General features: G+C 51.8%; 1 protein-coding gene and 1 long non-coding RNA gene across 2 annotated transcripts in view; one reads left to right on the top strand and one right to left on the bottom strand.

Annotated features, from left to right (window-relative positions):
• The window catches only part of GRAMD4 (GRAM domain containing 4), a 96,781-nt gene that overhangs the window by 7,937 nt on the left and 69,641 nt on the right, over window positions 1-19,203 (top strand). The window lies entirely within an intron of this gene.
• On the bottom strand, window positions 67-11,886 carry LOC110201626 (uncharacterized). The gene is made up of 4 exons (XR_002322542.2): window positions 11,773-11,886; window positions 9,967-10,106; window positions 9,385-9,547; window positions 67-4,569 (listed from the first exon to the last, which is right to left on the bottom strand). It is a non-coding gene; the product is annotated as an uncharacterized LOC110201626 (long non-coding RNA).

The following is a 19,203-nucleotide window of genomic DNA, read 5'->3' as shown; positions in this document are numbered from 1 at the left end:
CCAATTCCAAGAGATGGCAAGGAAAGAAGCATTTATTTATTAGGCACTTACTGTGTGCCAGCCTGTGCTGAGCCCTGGGCATGTAATTACAAACAAAAGCAAATCTGCCTCTGTCCTCAAGGTAGAAGAGGATGCCCAAAAGGGATGGGGATGGGGATGTGGCAGGTGCCTGGGCAGAGGGCTAGATGGAAGGCAGGAGAGTCGGGAGCAGAGCCAGGAGAAGAGTGGAGCTGAGCGGGCCTGGGCCCCTTCCCAAGATGGAGGCAGCAGAAGGAACTTTACCTTGGGGGAAGAGAGGCTGGTGCCAGGGTGAGCCTGCCACAGGCAAAGCCGGGAGGGGCCGCCCCCCAAACAGAGGAAGAGCGTGTTCCACACCGGGAACTTCCTGCCGAGCCTGAGACTCAGGCTTCCCCAGAATCCCTGGGGCCTTGGGGACTCTGATCCTGGCTTAGTAAACAGTGAAGTCCACGGCTAGACTTGTCTTGAGTCAAGCAAGGGCTCAGCTAGGCAAAGAACAGTTCTTCTAGATGCCATCTAGGCCACATCCCATCTAGGTGGGTCCAGGCTCCGGGGACCTTCCCTCTGGAGAGCCTGGTCAGGAGTGGGGATGGCAGAATGGGCCAGTTCACACTGGACTCTCAGGCCCCTCGCCCATGCTCCACCCACAGCTCTACCAGGCTGATTTCAGGGTCCGAGATTCAGAGCTAGACAGGCCTCGAAGGTCCTCATTGTTTTACCAGGGCAGAATCTCTGTGAGTGAGCTCCCAGTCAGTCAGAAATCGAGACATGGGCTGCTCAGGCTACCAGTTCGTAAAGTGAATGTTTGTCACTAGCAGGGACACAGAAAACCTAACATGGCACACACACAAGAACTCCAGAACCTTCAGCACCATTCGGCCCCTGGGGCCATCCAGGCAGCGAGCATTTATGAAGTGCCTTCTGTGTGCAGGCACCGACTTTCTTACTACCCAGCAGAGTAACCGATGATGCTCATGGCTACAGACATGGAGCCACCTGACCGAGAAGAGCTGGGCATTGGTGGGGCTCTTTGTTAAAGGGCCTGGGTGCGAGGGCCTCCTCCGCTGGTTGGCCAGCTCCTCTGTGCCCCAGGTGACTCTCCTGACCGTGAGCTGTGACGGGGAAGGGCCAGTGGAATCAGAGGTCTGGCCCAAGCACCTCCCACAGCAAATGTCCCACGCCCGGGATGGTTGGGCCGGTCTTTATAAGCCCCATTTGATGGATGAGAAAGCTGAGGCTCAGGAAGGTCAAATAGCAGAAGTAAAATTCAAACCCAGGACCTCTGATTAATTAGGATTTAGGATCAGAGCGGAGGCACCTTAGCGACTGACTAGTCTATTCCCCAGGAAACTGAGGCTCGGAGAGACTAAGTGGTTTATAGGTCCATAGCTTTTGAGCCAGCAGGGACCTCAGAGATTGTCTAGACTTCTCCTTCATTTTACAGATGGGGAAACTGAGGCACAGAGAGACTAAGTGGTTTATAGGTCCATAGCTTTTGAGCTGGCAGGGACTTTGGGGATTATCTAGACTTCTGCTTCATTTTACAGTTGGGGAAACTGAGGCACAGAGTGGTACATTTGGTCGTCTTTCTATTATGCTGAGCTGCCACATTAAACAACCAGCCAGCCTTTCATGCTTCCTAATCAAATTGGCTTCCTCAATGATCCAGAACAATTCATCCCCTGAGGAATCAAGAATTGGGCATCCTCGGATTTAGACCTGGGGCCAGCTGTAGAAACCATCCCTTCATTTTACAGAAGGGGAAACTGAGGCTGCAGGCGGCATGCAGGGCTTGTGGCACGTTCAGCAATGCATTCCCTTTCTGTCATTTTGGAGGTTAGGTTCCTCATCCTGTGCTATTTTTTGCCCACAGGGTTTTCTGTTGGGTTGTTAAGGATCGTTCAAGGGATCTCTCTCCTAATTAGACATTAAGTCTGAGAGCCTTGAGGCAGCTCTGTCCTGGCATATGGAAAGCCTGCTTGCAGGACTTTAAGTGGATGAAAGAGAGGGCCTCATCAATTTTAATCCATGCACTATATTTGCTCGATGGAGAAACACCAGTTTCCAGCAGGTCCCTGGAGGGCCAGGGCCAAGGGCGAGTGTTCATACTGATATCGATAGAGCATCTATTTCAGACGTGGGGGGAGGGGTGCATGCCCCATTCTCATGAGCTTTCCTGAGGCTTTTAAAACTCAGCCTAGCTGAGCTCTGCAAGCACTTCTTATTATGGAGGGTCATCATCACAGCTTCAAGGTCTACAATGCCTTTCACTTCTCACAACCCAATGACATCTGGAGGTCCAGTGTTGCTATCCTCATTTTACAGATGAAGAAGGTACTAGACTTTTGAAGCCTCACTTAAAACAATCAGAGGAAGGACTCATCAGCTCCTAGGGAGGAAAGCTGGAGGATACTGCCTTAGAGGTGGTAAATTTACAGATGAGGAAACTGAGACCCATGCTCCTAAATGACTTGCCCAAGGCTTCAGAATTCTTCTCCTGGGCTCTTTCCACTAAAAGTACACTGACTGCCCAAATTGGGGGTTCGTAAAGATTGCCATGGTTCTGTCCAGTTGCCATCTGTTGAGGACCTGTCATGTGCTAAAGCTTCCTGGTGGATTGGTATTGCCATCTTTTGTTTTCACCTTGCCTGCACTTCTCTGATTCCTTTCCCCCTCCCTTCCATTATGGAAAGTCACTTTTTAAGAGGAAGAAGAGAAAAAAAATTCAGTAAAACCAATCAACACATTAAAAACATCTGGCTTTATGTGCAACGTTCCATTCCCCTGGCCTCTACTTACTTCGGGGGGGGGGGAGGAGGGCGGGCGGCAGGGTTTGTCTTTTTACGTCTCTTTTTTGGGGCCAAGCTTGGTCAATCTATTTTCACAACATTACGTTTGGATTGTTTTATGGTGGTGGTGATTACTTCCCCCTGCCCTTCCCCCATTTCTGTTATCGAATAGATATTGTTTTTCTGGCTCTGCTGACTTCACTCTGCATCAGTTCATGACAGTCTTTTTGTGTTTCTCTGTATTCATCTTGTTGGTCATTTCTTACAGCACAGGAATACTCCGTTACATTCATGGACCCCATTCCCCAACCAAAGAGCATCTACTTTATTTCCAGTTCTTTGCTGTGACAGAAAGTGATGCTATTGATATTTTTGGTGTCTAGGAAGCCTTTCTTTTTGCCCAGGGTACCTGCCTAGCTGTGGGATCTCGGGTCACAGGGTATGTAATTTTAGTTACTTGCTTTGCATTTTCCCAGAATGGTTTTTACCAATCCATGATTTCCCAGACGATACAGTAGTGTGCCTAGCTTTTCCCAGCCCCACCAACATTGACCATTCCTGTCTCTTGTCACTGGTACCAGTTTTCTGATGTAAAGTGAAACCTGAGGCATTCCTAGATGTGCATTTCTCCTCTTTGTGACTTGGAGCATTCTGTAACAAGGCTGGCCTCCATCTGAGAACTCTTTGTTCGTATTTGTTGTCCCCATCTCTTGAGGAATGGCCTTTGGTCGTATGTATTTCTCATAGTTATTTATGTTTCTCGAAGACCAGATCTTGATCAGAGATAGTTGACACAAGGATGTTCCCCTTCTTATGCCAGATGTATTCATTTTGTTTGCATAAAAGCTTTCCAATTTCATGTAATCAAAATTAACTATTTAATCTTGTTTGGTTAGACATTCCTCCTCTACCTGTAGTTATGAGGAGTACACAGAATAGGATCCCTGTGTGACCCTGGACAAATCACTTGACCCTTCTGGGCCTCAGTTTCCTTCTCTGTAAAATGCTATCTATAAGATCCCCTCCAGCCCTAAATTCATTGCTCCTGTAGAACACCGGGTAGCAGAGAGAGCAAGCTGCTGTATCTTAGATGGAACCTGTTGGTCCTTGCTGAAAGCTGCAGGTACAGAGGGGAGACTGGCTGCCTGGCCTGTGCAGCTGGGGCTCGGCCCTCTTCATCAGGCCCAGGCTTTGAGCTTTGATGCCCTGCTTTGTCTGGGTTACCTCCCCGCAGCCCGTGGGCTTTCTCACACACGTGCCCCACTGAGAGCATGTGAGTATTCTCCTGTTTCCTAGGAGGCTGGCAGTGGACCCCTGGCACGCCTCCTAGGCTGTGCCCCCAGACCTCGGGGAAGCACCTACTGTTGCAGGAGGCATCCAGGGCCAGAAGGTGTTTCCAGGTGAGGCCTCTCTTCTGTGACTCAGTGGGCTCCTTGCTGGAGACCAGGCCAGTGTCCTGGCCTGCCCTAGGCCTGTTGGGCTGGGATACTGAAGCCAACAGATCCGATTCCAAGGGCAGCCAAGGCCGAGGATGGTCACTGGATCTGCCCGCTTATCTCCTGCCCAGAGACCCAGCAGCAGATGAGGAAAAGAGGCTTGGCCTTGAGGGGATGGGGTGGGAGGGGGAGAGCAGGGAGGGGCCCTGAAAGGCAAAGGCCTTACCTTCTTGGTTCTGTTCACCGAGCCAGGCTCAGGCCTTGCCAAGTCTCTCCTTTGTAGTAGCCTCCCATCATTTCTTGCATAAAGCTGTATGTGCATCTCTCTGTTAGAGGATAAGAGTCACAGCAGGGGCTTAATAAATGCTTGTGGATGGACTGGACATACTTCTAACTCCTAACAACACCCCTGTCCAGAGGGGACTTCTCTCCAAGGATCTACAAAGCTTCCTCTCTCTGCCCAGGGAGGCTTAGCTGGGCTGGCTCCTGGGCTCCTTTGGTGTCTGGGGAGGTCACTGGGCCTAGAGCCAGGGGCCTGCCACTCACTCTGTCACAAAGTCCCATGTTCAAGGCTTGCTCCTGGCACTTGCCAGCTGTGTGAGCTTGGGCAGGTGGCCTGATCTTTAGGAATCTCAGGGAGCTCTCCAAGGTGTCTTTACTCTATTGCAGACAGCTGGGATGTGGGTCAGCAGTCACGCATGGATAATGTCTACAGAGACCTGGAGTTACAAGCCAAGAAGGAAGCAATCCCTGCCTTCCAAGAGCTTACATTCTCCTGGGCCTCCTTTTGCTCACCAGTGAAAAGAAAATAGTAATGTTGCATGACCTGCCTAAGAGAGTTACTGGGTGGAAGACACTGTGGAAATGGGCAGGTTTAAAAGATATTTTACTTCTACTTGTTGTGATAATAGAGTAGCATTTATGGGCAATTCAGTTTAAAAGCTCTAAAAAATAAAATAAAGATGGATGCTGCAGCTTCCTGTTTTTGAAAGTGCCTGAGGGCTGAGGAGGGACCTAGGGACCCTCTTGTGGAAGAGGGGATGGATTTCTTCTGTTCTTAGGGGGCAGGGTGCTGGGAAGAAGAATTGACAAAGAGGCAGATCTTGGTGTCTTGGAAAGGGCTAGTGCAGAGGTAGTGAGCTTCCTGTCATTCGAGGTCTTTGAGAAGAGGCTGATTGACCTTCTGTTAGAATATTGGCAATAGTACATGTGATTGGGGGGTTGCCAAGGTAGCTTCTGAGGTCTTGTCCACCTCTGAGTATCCAGGACTCAGGTTGACCGACTTTGTGTCTTAGATGGCTGGTGCAGGGTCCCGAACGTGGCGCCGTGGCACGGACCCAGCTCCTTTGGCCTGTCACTCCTCATCGGTGGAGGCCTGAGGACGCTCAGCAATGTGCTGTTCAGATAGCTAGACTCAGACTGGGGAGTCTCATCACAGCCCCTGATACTAACATTCCTGGGAGGAATGTCTGGGGTGAGGATGCAAACCCACCTGCTCTTCTCTCCGTCTCCTTCACTCAGCCTTCGTGTCCGCTAAGTCTCCACCACTCTGTCTGCAGAGCTGACTCTGGGGTCTCTTCTTGCCTTTCTTTGTCCCACCCAAGGCCTCCTTTATTCTGCCCCCCCCATTCTAATGCCAGCAGGTCGGATCGGTCTTGTGAAGTCCCGAATAACCAAGGTATGCCCCCCACCCTGGGCACACAGCTGAGCCTCCAGGTTCTGCCGCATGGGCCATGGCACAGGATGTGTGATAGAGTGGTCAGTGAGTGATCTGGAAGCCAGGGGCAGCTAGGCTTATTTGGGACCCAGACCCTTTTATTCTGCATTTTAGGGTGGGTGGGGCCTTTGGAGGTCTCTTGGTACAACTCCTTCATTTTACAGAGAGGGAAACTGAGGCCCAGGCAGCTTGGGGGATGACCCCAGGCTCGCCAAGGGAGTTAGAATTCTAGACTAAAATGTCTCAGGGAATCTTCTTTTAGCAGTACTGGCCTAGGAGTTTATTTATGACTGTCCAAAAGCAGAGGGAGCCACGGCAGGAGTTAGTGAGGTCTCTGTCAGCTCAGATCTTTAAAGAGAAGGTAGATGACTCTAAATTGGGTATGTTTTAGAGAGGACTCCAGCTCAGGTGTGGGTTGGACTAGGTACCTCTGAGGTTACTTGAAGCTCAGATTTGGGGATACCAGGCTTAAGAGGCTGATCTCATCTGGCCAAGGGAACATATATGGGGGTGCAGAGAGGGGGAGGGAAGGGGAGAGACAGACAGACAGGAGGAGGAGGGGAAACAGCATGAGGCAGAGGATCAGAGAGCTTTCGGTTTGGATGCAGAGGGGGTGGGGTGAGTCCTGGCTTTGCTGTTTCCTATCTGTGTAACCTTAGACGACTCCATTTCCCGACTTCGGTGCCTCCTCTGGAGGAGGGGCTTGGAGCAGACGACCCAGCTCGGCTGGGCTCTTCCTAGTGTGCTGTGGTGGCGTGTTTAGAGAAGTGAATGTCTCATGTGGAGGGGCCTCGTACTGGGATTGGCAGAGCTGAGAGGGCCCATCCTATCCCATCTCTCTCTGTCATCCCCCTCTGCCTTATTTTGAATCTTTGCCTCTCTCCTGGCTCTTTCCCTACTGCCTACACACATCAGTAATAAATAAACATTGAAGTGCTTCTTATGTGCCAGACACTGTCCTAAGATGTGCCCATGTCTCTGCTGTCCTCAAAAAGCCCTCCCTTGACCCCTCCATCCCCACTAACTGTTGTCCTATGTTTTTTCTGACCTTTGCAGCTAAACGACAGATTGCCTTCTTGACCCCTTGTAGTCTGCTCCCAACCTTCTCATTCCACCAAAGCTGCGCTCTGCGGAGTGACCCGTGACCTCTTCGTTGCCAGATCTAACGGTCTTTTCTCAGTCCTCATTCTCCTTGACATCTCTGCAGCCTTCGACACGGGTCGGTCATCCCCTTCTTGTTGTACTTGCTTCTCAGTAGGGTTTCAGGACGTCCCTCTCCTGGTTCTCCTCCTACCTCTCAGATGGCTCCTCCAGGTCACACCCTCTAACCAGAGGTGTCCTCAGGGCTCTAGCTCCTCTCTACTCTTCTCCCACTGGGTGATCTCGTCAGCTTCCGTGATTTAATTATCATCTCTATGCTGACAGTTCTCAAATGTGCTGACCTTCAGTCTTGCATCTCCAACTGCCTCTCACATATCTTGAACTGGATGTCCAGTTGTTGTTTACTTGATGAGTCGTGTCCAACTCTCCGCGACCCCATTTGGGGTTTTCTTGGCAGAGGTACTAGAGTGGTTTGCCATTTCCTTCTCCAGCTCATTTTACAGATGAGGAAACTGAGGCAAACAGGGTGAAGTGACTTGTCATAGCTAGGAAGTGTCTGAGGCAGGATTAGAATTCAGGTTCTTCTGACTCTGTCGACTTTGTCACCTAGCTGCTGAGGTCAAGTAGACATCTTAAACTCAACATGTTCCAAACTGAACTCACTCTCTTTTCCCCTAAACCTTCCTACTTTCTCTGTAATTGTAGAGGGCACTGCCATCCTCCCAGTCCCTCAGGCTCCCACTCTAGGAGTCATCCTGGACTCCGCACTATCTCGCAACTCCACCCTCTCCCCCAAATCCATGCTGTTGCCAAAGCCTGTCAGTTTCACCTCTGGAGCATCTCTTGTCGGTTTCTCCTCTGGAGCATCTCTTGCTGATTTCTTGTTTCACCTCTGGAGCATCTCTTGTCGGTTTCTCCTCTGGAGCATCTCTTGCTGATTTCTTGTTTCACCTCTGGAGCATCTCTTGTCGGTTTCTCCTCTGGAGCATCTCTTGCTGATTTCTTGTTTCACCTCTGGAGCATCTCTTGTCGGTTTCTCCTCTGGAGCATCTCTTGCCAATTTCTTGTTTCACCTCTGGAGCATCTCTTGACAGTTTCACCTCTGCAGTATTTCCCCTTTATCCCCCTGTCTTTCCCCTAACCCCCACCCTGGTGCAAACTCTCATCACCTAGACCGCTGCAGTAGCTGGGGGGGGCATGGTCTGCCTGCCTCAAGTCTCTCCCCACTCCAGTCCATCCTCCATTCAGTCACCAGTGATTTTCCTAAATTGTAAGTCTATTCGTGTCACAGACACCCTTCAGTAAACTGCAGTGGCTCCCTATCACCTTCAGGATCAAATGTTGAGCTTTCAAAGCCTTTTATAACCTGCCGCCTTCTGCCTTTCCCGTCTTCTTACACCTCATCCTGCCATATACTCTTCAATCCCATGACCCCACCTCCTGGCTGTTCTACCAACAAGACCCTCCATCTGCCGGCTCTGGGCACTTTCTCTGGCCATTCCCCATGCCTGGAATACTCTCCTGCTTCATCCTGCCTCCTGACTTGTTTGGCTTTCTTCAAGTCCCAACTAAAATGCCGTCCTCTACACTAGAGGAAGCCTTCCCCAATCCCCCTTAATTCTAGTGCCATCCCTCTGTTAATTATTTCTGGTTTATCCTGCTTGTTTGTACATTTTTGTTTGCTTGTTATCTTTCCCATTAGATAGTGAGCTTCTTGAGGGCAGGGACTGTCTTTTGCTTCTTTGTATCCCTAGTGCCTAGCACAGTGCCTGGAACATCCAAGGCACTTAATAAATGTTTATTGACTGACCGAACGGGGAATGTCAGAGTTGAGGGCAGGGGGGTGTCTTACAACATAGAAGAATGGGAGGGACTTTAAAAAAACAGGTTGTCAGTGATGAATAGGGAATGTCAGAGCTGGGAGGGAACACTTCTATATGACCCCAGGTTAACCTCTGCATTAGCTAGGTTGTTTGCCAACTTTTTACTGGCAGATAATTGTCTTGGGATCTACTGAAGATACAGTTGGCTCCTTAACACCCAAATAAAGAGTGTAGTGGAAAGAACACTGGTCTTGGAGTCAAGAATCCTGTTTCTTCCCACCTTGGGCCTCAGTTTTCTCATCTCTACAATGGAGCTCATGCTGTGCCCATTCGTCCTTCCTTCTCTGTCAGGGTGATGAGCATGTAGTAAGAGGGACACCACGTGGGCAGTACACAGTCCTCTTTCAAGCCCTCTCCATGCGTCAGCCATTGGTGACTCAGTGCGTAGTGCAGCTGGACACATTTCTCTGTGTAGGCAAGGAAATATCTGTGATTCTTACCAGGCAGAAGGCCAGATTCTGAATCCGTGACGAATCTGCCCCAGAGGGTGGTGCTGAAGAAAGGACATTTTTAAACTTTCCAGTAACTGCCCTGACAGCATGCACTGGTTGTGGGCTGGAAGGCCCTGCCAACGTCTGCCCTAGAGATGTCTTTTGGACGTGTCTGGATTAAGAATGAAGGATGATTTGCTGTTAGAATGGCGCTTGGTAGCAAAAAGACCGCACAAACAGAATTAGACTGACCGGGCACTCGTCTCCCTCCGTGCTCCGGTCGGCGCCGCACCCAGCTGCCTGATGGTCATTCCCAAGCACAGCTCCCTGCCTCAGAAGCCTCTAGCTGGCCAGTGCCTCTAAACCTACCTACTAATGCCCGCCCTCCACAGTCTGGTGACAGCTTACCTGTCCAGTCTTAACTGTGCTGATTATCCTCCTTCACACACCACCTGACGAGCCAAACCGACCTATTTGTTGTTCCTGACGCTTCATCTCCTGCTTCCATGTCTTTGCCCAAGCTGCCCCCTGCCAGGAATGCCGTCTCTTCTCACTTCCACCCCAAGCATCACCTCTCCTCAGTTATCTCACCTGGACTTTGCACAGCTTTCTCTTTGCTTGTATGCAGACATGTTCCCCCCTTGTCCTCGACCCATCAAATGAGACGATTCATGTAAAACACTTTGCAGGCTTCCAGGTGCTCTGTAAATGTGTGCTGTGGAGTCTGGCACCTGGGTTCAAATCACAGCTGTTACTTATTAGCTGTATGTGGTTCCTCCGCCCCCCTAGTCCCCAGCCTTATTTCTGTCACCTGTAAAATGAGGTGGTTAGACCAGATCACCTCTGAAGGCCCCTCCATCTCTAAACTCTATGATCTTATAACTTGGTCAGCATGGGAAGTGGTCCAGCAACTAGCTACCCACTCATCTCTTTGCTCTTACTGTTTCTTCACTCACTAGAGAAGGGAGGGAAACTTTCCTGATTCCATCCCATGACTTTAAGGTCAAGGGAGGGCAAATGACTTATCCAAAGTCATACAGGTGGAGCAGTGAGGTGGCACAGTGGGTAGAGCACCCACCCTGGAGTCAGGAGGACCTGCATTCAAATCCGGCCTCAGACACATAGTACTTACTAGCTGTGTGACCCTGAGCAAGTCACTTAACCCCATTGCCTAGCCAAAAAACAAAACAAAGTCATACAGGTTATAAGTAGTAGAGCTGGGATTGGAACTCGGGATCTGCCGCCAAAGCACATTCTTTTTCTGGTATCAGACAGTGGCTTGTGGGTGTTTAGGACTTGCTGGTTGAATGGAATCTCTGGTAAACCGCCCTTCAAACAGTTCTATGCTGATGGAGTCCCCTGGGCACAGAACTGAGGAAGAGAGGCCCGAGTCTCAGGTGGAATTGGATATTAACATGGAGACTCGTGCTATCTTGATTGAGGGGTTGTTTCTTAATTTAAAACAAAACATCATGTGACAGCAGCAACATCAAAACCCCAGTGATTGTTTTTCTTCATTGTGTCTGAAGTGCCAAGAAAACAGCTTGTAGGCTGAAATCAGGAGACCTTCTTATTAAAAGGTTGTTTACACCATTCATCTGCTCGGTCCCTGGGGCAGCGAGTGCAGGGGTCACCTGCTCCAGTCCCTCAGCATGTCCCAAACCGACCTCCTTATCACCTACCCCCTGCCCCTGCCTGGCCCCCTCCCCCTGCCCCTGCCTGGGTCTCCTCCCCTACCCCCTGCCCATGCCTGGCCCCCTCCCCCTTCCCCTGCCTGGCCCCCCTCCCCCTGCCCATGCCTGGCTCCCCTCCCATACCCTCTGCCCGGCCCCCTCCCCCTGCCCATGCCTGGCTCCCCTCCACAGTCACTGTTTCCACCTTCCTTCAGTCCCCCTGTTGGAAACCTTTGGCTCAGCTCTCATATCTAATGAGATCTCACCTGTCATATCTAATGAGTCACCACGGCCTGCCATCACACCTCTGAAACATTTTTCCCATCTGTCTCCTCCTCTTTCTTCCTGCAGCTCCCACCCTCCTACCAGCCCTCTGCCACCCACCTAGCCTGGGCACTCCTCACAGGTCTGGCTTATAGTCTGTCCTTCACATGGCTGCCAGAATAAGCTTGCTTTTTTTTTTTAAATAAGCTTGCTTTTGCAATTTTTAATCCTAAATCGATCAACAAGCATTTTGGGGCCCTACTATGTGCCTGGGGCTGAAGGTAAAAAAGGCAGAATTGAAACCCTCCTCCTCCCCTGCCCCCAAGGAGCTTTGGTTCTCCCGGAGAACCAAATAGAAAATAGATACAAAGAGAAATGGTCCTCCTCTTGTATCCACAGGCTCTTCCCCTTTTTCCTCCCCCGCCCCAGGGCCTCCTGGCTCTGCCCAGAGTGGACTTACCGTTTTCTAAAAGTGTCGAATGAACTCTGGGATGCTCATTGGTGAGCTGTTCTCCCACTTCCTCCTAATTTCTTTGTACACATGCCCCCCCTCGCAGCAGAGCGCGAGCTGCTTGTTCACACGTTTATTTTTGTCTGTGGTGTCCTCAGCACCTAGCTCCCAACCGCATGTATGTAGTCGGCACTCAGTACACGCTTGTTGGAGCCGCCCGAATCCCCTCTGTTATTTCATATTTAACAAGATCCCTATCCGAATGAAAAGAGTGTACCCTCCCCTACCCAAGGCCACAGACTGGGACGATTGCCCGCTGTGTCCCCCTTCCCAGCCTCAGTTTCCTTCTTTGTGAAGTGGGGCTTCCAGAGCTGTTGGGAGGACAGGGCTCTGTGAGCCTTTGCCAGTGCTCTAGGAGTGGGGGGGGGGCCGTTCCCCCCTGCTGGGGCATGGTGATAGCCTGATAGCTCGAGGCCAGACACCCTGCCTTCACTTTTCTCCATGTGTGTCACTGAAGTAAAGGTGTCACAAGAGGAACAAATAAGCCTTTACTGAATGCCTAACATGTGCCTGGGCTGGCTGATCAGTGTAGGGGGCTGGGCTGCCCCCATGAACGCCAAGCCAGCCCTCGCCCCAAGGGGCTTACAGTCTAATAGTGAGGCCATGGCATGTGCTTAAAGGAAGGTCAGAGCTAGACCAAGTACTGTGGAACGGTGAATGAGGGAAGGTCTCCCCCAGGTGGGGCGCTCTCAACATTTCCATAGCTGGAGATAAGAGAGGAGGGTAGTCCAGGAGGGCGGCACCTGGATCAGAGGGTGGCTTAGAACAAGACTGTGGCAGACCTTCAGTACCAGGCTGAAGAAGCTTGTCTTTCATCCTATGCGTGGTAGAAAGCCACAAAAGACTTGTGAGCAGGGGAGCCATGTGGGCACATCTGTGGCAGCTGTGCGGATGATGGTCTGGAGAGGGGAGGGATGACTGAGGAGCCTGGTACAGAAGCTCAGGAGAAAGAGGGTGAAGGCGTGAACTAGGGCAGCCACCCGTGAGTGGGAAGTGGTGTGGATAGGGGGGCCAAAGCCATCACCGCCCTCCCTTCTTGAATGGATAGGCGCTGACACTGGCTTGGAGTGGGGGGTTGTCCCACCCTGATGTTTGGCCCAACTTGAGGGAATTTCCATTTCCTTTGGGTATTTGGAGATTCTGGTGCTCATCTGCAGACTCCTGTGCCTCCTGGTCAGCCAGGCAGCTCCCTCTCCCTTCCCCAAATTCTGGTTGCCAAGCTAAGGCCCAGCATGCATGTGGAAAGAGGATTTGGAGCCATCCTTCTGGCTGGCCACCAACCTGTTAGTCTGGTTGGGCCAGGCAGGCCAGGAGGTGGCCCCATCCTGTTCTTTGATTCTATTGTGGTACCTGACTCTGGAATGGGCCTGCCGAGAGCACCTTTGATGTTGGAGGTCAGGGCCCCCGGCAGGCTGTGCCCACCCCGCTGCCTGGGTCCGGCCTTTGTCCTTCCAAGCAGCTATTACTCAATCAGCTTGTGGTGACTGGCCCCCAGGTATGGCTATTTCCAGCCAGTTTGCCTTAGTTTAATGTTTAAAAGACTGAGCTGTCCCTGGGAGCGTGGGATTTGAAGACCACTGAGGCTGACGTGGACAGAGAGGATGTGGTGAGTGGAGCTTCGTGTGCATCAACAGGAAAGGCTATGTTGAAGGGATTCTCTCTGAGGCTTTTTTTAATGTTTAATATTCAGGATCCAATGTCATGTAGCCTTTCTTTCCTGGCCTAATTGGGGTTTGTGCAGCCTTTGAGGGTCCTTTACTGCCTTCTGGGGGGCCTTCACCACCTTGGGGGGCTCTCACTGCCTTGGGAGGGCCCTCACCACCTCCGGGAGGTCCTCACCACCTCTGGGGGGCCCTCATTGCCTTGGGGGGCCCTCACTGCCTCTGGGGGGCCCTCAATACCCTAGGTTTGCTTAGCACTGCTTCTAGAACCCTCCGGCAGGCTCTGAGGGAAGCTTCAGCTATCCCAGGGCTCAGGGAAGAGGTAGATGGGCTGTTTCTCTAATGCTTTGCCGGTATGACTGAGGGAAAGGTTCAGCCCTTGCCAAAAATACTTGGAAAGGCCTGAACTTGTTTTACTTCTCAAGTAAGTACGTACAGTCTGCTGGATATTGTTGATTCTGGAGACAAGCATTAGGCAGCTTGTACCACCCTGGTAATCAAGAGGTCTGGAATCCCAGCTCTGCCACTGACTTGCTGTATCACTTTGAACAAGTCACTGGCCTTCTCTGAGACTCAACTTGCTCATCTGTAAAATGGGGATGATAATATGGTTCTCTCTGGGCCAATATAAGAAAATTGCCTTTTTCTGCTTAGAACACGATCTAAGTGGGAGGGTTTGGTTGGCCTTTATTTGTTTCTGGTCATCAAGCTGAATCTCAAGTTTCATTATTCAGAACTCTGTCATGGAAGGTGTGGACAAATGGGTCTGCCAGGCAGGCTGGTGCAGTGGGGAGGGTGCTAGATTTGGGACCAAGGGAGGGCACAGGAGCCAGCCCTGCAGGGTCCAACACCCTTGTTCCATAGACAATGAAACAGAGACAGGCAAGGTCAACGACTCGTTCATGGCCCTACAGCTTCTACGTGTCAGGGACTTAAACCGACTTTAAATCAAGATCTTCTCGGCTGCAGCAAACTGCTACCCAGGTGGACACCTTCGGGCGAGGTGTGGTGGGAGGCCTCTTTCTGCGTCCAGGATGACTGCCTCTAGAAGAAGGAGGAGTGGAAGATCAAGGCAGGCCAGAGGAAGGGAGGGAGAGAGGAAGACAAGGAAGTAGAGAGAGAGAGAAAGGGAGAGAGGAAGAGGAGGTAGAGACAGAGAGAAAGGGTGAGAGGAAGGAGGTAGAGAGAGAGAGAGAGAGAGAAAAGGAGTGAGGAAGGAGGTAGAGAGAGAAAGGGAGAGAGGAAGAGAAGGAGGTAGAGAGAGAGAGAGAGAAAGGGAGAGAGGAAGAGGAGGTAGAGAGAGAGAAAGGGAGAGGAAGGAGGTAGAGAGAGAGAGAAAGGGAGAGAGGAAGAGGAGGTAGAGAGAGAGAGAAAGGGAGAGAGGAAGAGGAGGTAGAGAGAGAGAAAGGGAGAGGAAAGAGGTAGAGAGAGAGAGAAAGGGAGAGAGGAAGAGAAGGAGGTAGAGAGAAAGGGAGAGAGGAAGGAGGAAGGGAAGGAAGGAGAGAGAGACAGAGATAGAGAGCCTGACAGATCAAGATGGACTCTGCTCCCCAGTCCTGTGAAAGGAGCTGATGCCAGGGTCCCCATGCAGTCCTGCCCAGCAGAGGCTCTGTGTGTGTGTGTGTGTGTGTGTGTGTGTGTGTGTGTGTGTGTGTGTGTGTGCATTAGAAACAAGAGGCCCTGCTGAAAACCAAGCCTTCAGATAGCACTGGGCAGGCAGATGAGAGGGAGAGCAATCTGGAGTGGAGACGCACTCCGATTTATTCTCTCATGCTGAATCTTGGACTGGAATGAGACGTGGAGACAGCTCAGGGGAATTGGAGAACATGAGAAGAAGAGGGGCACACTAGAGACTGAGACCTTGTCTGGGCCCTGCTGCTGTCACCACAGCACAAAATCCTGCCTGCTAGGTGGACTTGTGCGGATAATGGCAAAGGAGAGGCCAAGAGCCTGGGAGGGCGGCCTGGCTGGCCCCCAGTACCAGCCCGGCCCTAAGCAGACGCTGCTGCCCCTGGACCTGGGGGTGCCCTGTCTGCCCAGGGGCAGGGGCTGTGAAGGCAGAGAAGGGGGCGGCTCCAGGAGCAGGGAATGAAGCAGTGTGCAGGTAGGAGCATCCCGAGGAGCAGAGCAGACAGTGGGGGAATGGCTGTCAGCCTTGGCTCGAGGACCTTGGAGAGCTCCGAGGCAGCATCCCTCCAGTCCTAGAGGAGTACAAGGCACTTGCCCCCAGGCCCAGGGAGGAAAGCGCAGCCAGGAATTCTGTGGAAGGCTTTCTCCTTCTGCCATCAAATGAGATTCGTAATTATAAAGTGCTCTGTAAGTAAGCACTGTAGAAACGTCAGCTATTGTTGTTGTCTTAGCTAGGGCTGTTTCTGTCATCTCTAGTTTAGCAGTAAAATGGTTAGCAGGGCTTGGGGCTTCTGGGCTCCTAGCGCTGGAAGGGCAGCTCAGAAGGCACTGAGTGCAGCCCCCTGACCCAGTGTCAGAGCTGAGGCAGAGGGGAGAAAGACCTTAGAAGAGAGGACGTAGAATGTCAGAGCTGGGAAGAACCTTAGAACATGAAATGCCAGGGAAGAGAGAGGCTTTAGAACAGGGAAGGTCAGAGCTGGAGGAGCCTTAGAACACAGATCAGAGACTATTAGAGGTACATGGTCGGTATGTAATAAGAGTTTGAGTAAATGAAAAGTGGGCCGAATCATTGCAGGAGTCACACCAGGCCTTCTTCCTAAGGATTGGCGATGAGTTCTCTGTCTCTGGAGGTTTTCAAGGAGGGTCTGACTGATCGCCAGTCAGGATGCCATCCATGGGATTTTTGTTCAGATCCAGTTTACACTGGAGCCCTGTGAGCTCCCTCAGATTCTAGGATTCTGTCATTTCCGGCCCTCTGTTACGTCTCCTGTCTATGTGGCGTGTCATGGAAAGACTTGGCCAAAGGCCGGAGCAGGAGGCCACCGGCTCGTAGCCCCGGAGTCGCAGATCCAGCCTGTTCCCGACTCTTGCCTCGGTCCATTGTAGCCACCACCCCTGTTCAGGGGTGTCCTTGTCTATCACCTCCCACCTGGATGACTGTGTCATGTTTCTACTTGTGTCTCCTGCCTGCAGCCTCTCTCTGCTCCGCTCCATCCTCCTCTCAGCTACCACAGAGGTTTTCCTGTAGGGCCGTCCTGACCAGGGGCTGCTCAGGCCCCTGCCCTGGGTCCCTGTTGCTTCAAGGATAAAATACCAACTCCTTGGTTTTCCACTCGAAGCCCTTCCCATCTGCCTCGGCAGGCACCAAAGTGCAGCTCTGCCCACCCCTGGAGCACATGCCCTCCAACCTCCTGCCCACCTTGGCCTCTCCCTCGCTTCTGGGAGACAGCCTTTCCTTCCCTGTGCTGTGCGGCATTTCCTCTCACCTGAATGGGAGCTCCATGAGGACAGGAACTGTTTCCTTTATTTCTGGACTTGGTAGGTGGTGCTGGATCGAGTGGGACCTTAGTGGACCTGCTTTAATGGACAGATATGAATGGATACCTAACAGCACCATCCCTAGTTTGCCAGCAAACACTGACTCAAGGCGATGCTGTCAATACAGCAAATTCTAGCCTGACTCAGCTAGGACATGTGTGGAGCTTGCTAGAGCAGTCCAGAGACCTGGGTGTGAATCCTGGCTGTGTCACCTGTGTGACCTTGGCCTCAGCTTCCTCCTCGACTGTCACTAAGGTTCGCTTTGGCCTTTTGATTCTGTACCCGCCATCTTCTTCTGTCCTTAGAGTTAGGGAAACAAAGCCATGGACGTCCAAAGTGAACACAGATGTTCCCCGGGCAGTGTGGGAACAGCTCAGGTGAATGGAGCTAATGACCAGCCAGCTGTCCAGGGAGGGCCTGGTGGTGTAGAGGCCGCTGGGCATCAGAGGAGTCAGTGCTGGGATGGGTGCTGAGGCCACCTTGGACACTTGCTCCTGTTCCCTTACCCTTCTGGGCCTCAGTTTCCTCATCTAGGCAGGATGCCTACAGCGCGCACCTCCAGCAAGGTCATCTGGGTAAAGTTAGAGTTCCACAGGTTAGACAGAGAGTGAGACCTTATGCACGTCCTAGCTGTGTGACCTTTGGCACACAGTTCACCTCTGCCTGCCTCAGTTTTCTCATTTGTAAAATGAGGATCATAATAGCCCCCACCTCCCACTGAAGATGGAATGGGAGCATGTTTATAGCCTGCTTTGCGCTCTATCAGTGCTGTCATTCTTATTATTGTTGGGTATTCTAATCATTTGGAACAGGGGGTGTGGAAGGGTGTCACTGTGTGTGACCCAATTGTTTGATAGGTTTGTCACACCCTCCTAGAGGGGGGTTGGGGAGACTGTGTCCAACCTCAACACAGGGCTCCACACACAGTAGGTGTGGAATAAATGTTTGTTGAATGAATAAATCAAGCCCCGTTTTACAGAAGAAGAAACAGAGTCTCAGAGGGGGCTTTTGGTGGAGAGGCCAGTGGAGGCTGAGAGGTGCAGGCAGCCAAGGTGTTTGGTGTTGTGGGAATGTTGTGATGTGTGCCTTTGCATTCGGGCTCTATACTCCCTCCTCTCTGCCCCACTTCCCACCAGGGAACGAGGAAAGGAGATGTTGATGAGAGCTGGGGTCCTATTCACCCAAAGCTACCTGGCGAGCTGGGCGAGGTCACCTTGTGTGTGCAGTGAATTTGCTGGGCAGTCCCTTTCTCATCGATTTGCAAAGGGCCAACCTAGCCCCCAGGCCCAGCAGCGCCAAGTCTGAATTAGCAGCATCGGAGTGATGGGTTTTAGAGTTGAGGGCTCCCACAGAGAGGAGCTATTGAGGTGGGAAGGAGTGGTGTGCTCCTAGCAGGCGCCCTTGCTCACAGTAGGTCCACAAATGGATGTTAGTGAATGAAGGGAGTGCTCGGTCAGTGCTGGGTGAATACATAGTCATTTGGACACTTTGTGGATCGTGCCAATGCATGCCCAGTATGTTTTTTTGGGGGCCCTACAGGCAGTAGATCCCAGCTGTGGGAGTGTCTTGACCCCAGGACAGCAGCAGGATGGCTGGTTTTATCTCGGGGAAATGAGGGGTGGACTTTGGAAGGACAGCTGTTCCTGTGTCAGGACCAATGGTCAATGAAGAAAAGAATCATTTCCCTTTGTGTCCTGGGTGGCAGTGTGGGGCACTTGGCAGGCAAGCTTATGCGGGAGGTAGGAAGCTCGGGGTCTAGGCTGGCTCTGCCTCAGACTATGGCCTCTCTCCACATTGGGTGATGGAGAATCTGGGGGGTCTTGTAGAGAGCACACTGGACTTGAGCTTAGCTGGCTTGGCCTGGAATTCTGCCTCCTCACGTTCCTCTCTGTGTGACCTTAGGTAAGTTGTTTGCCTTCTCTAGACCTCTCTTTCCTCATCTGTACCGTGACCAGGCTGGTGACTTGGGGTCACTGGGCCTGTCTAGGAAGCTGGCTCTGATGCTTCCTGCCCAGGTGGCCTGAAGGAAGTAACTTTCCCACTCTGGACCTCCTGCGCTTTCCATAGCTGTAAAATGTGGGAGTTAGATTAGATTATTTCAAAAATCTTGTCCAGCTTTGGGGCTGGACTGCCAAGAGCCGGGGGCCAGAGGCTATAACAGGCAGAAATGGGATAAAAAACCTGCCAGTTCAGGCAGGTGTAAGAGGGGCAGCATGGGAGGAACCAGGGTTCTGTGGCTGCCCCTTCTGCCTGCCTCAGCCCCTGGCCACAC

The sequence above is a fragment of the Phascolarctos cinereus genome, unplaced genomic scaffold (assembly GCF_003287225.1).
Source record: "Phascolarctos cinereus isolate Bilbo 61053 unplaced genomic scaffold, phaCin_HiC Scaffold_1;HRSCAF=81, whole genome shotgun sequence".
Lineage (NCBI taxonomy): Eukaryota > Metazoa > Chordata > Mammalia > Diprotodontia > Phascolarctidae > Phascolarctos > Phascolarctos cinereus.
The sequence above is the reverse complement of the archived record's forward strand: the minus strand, read 5'-3'. Positions and strand labels throughout refer to the sequence as shown.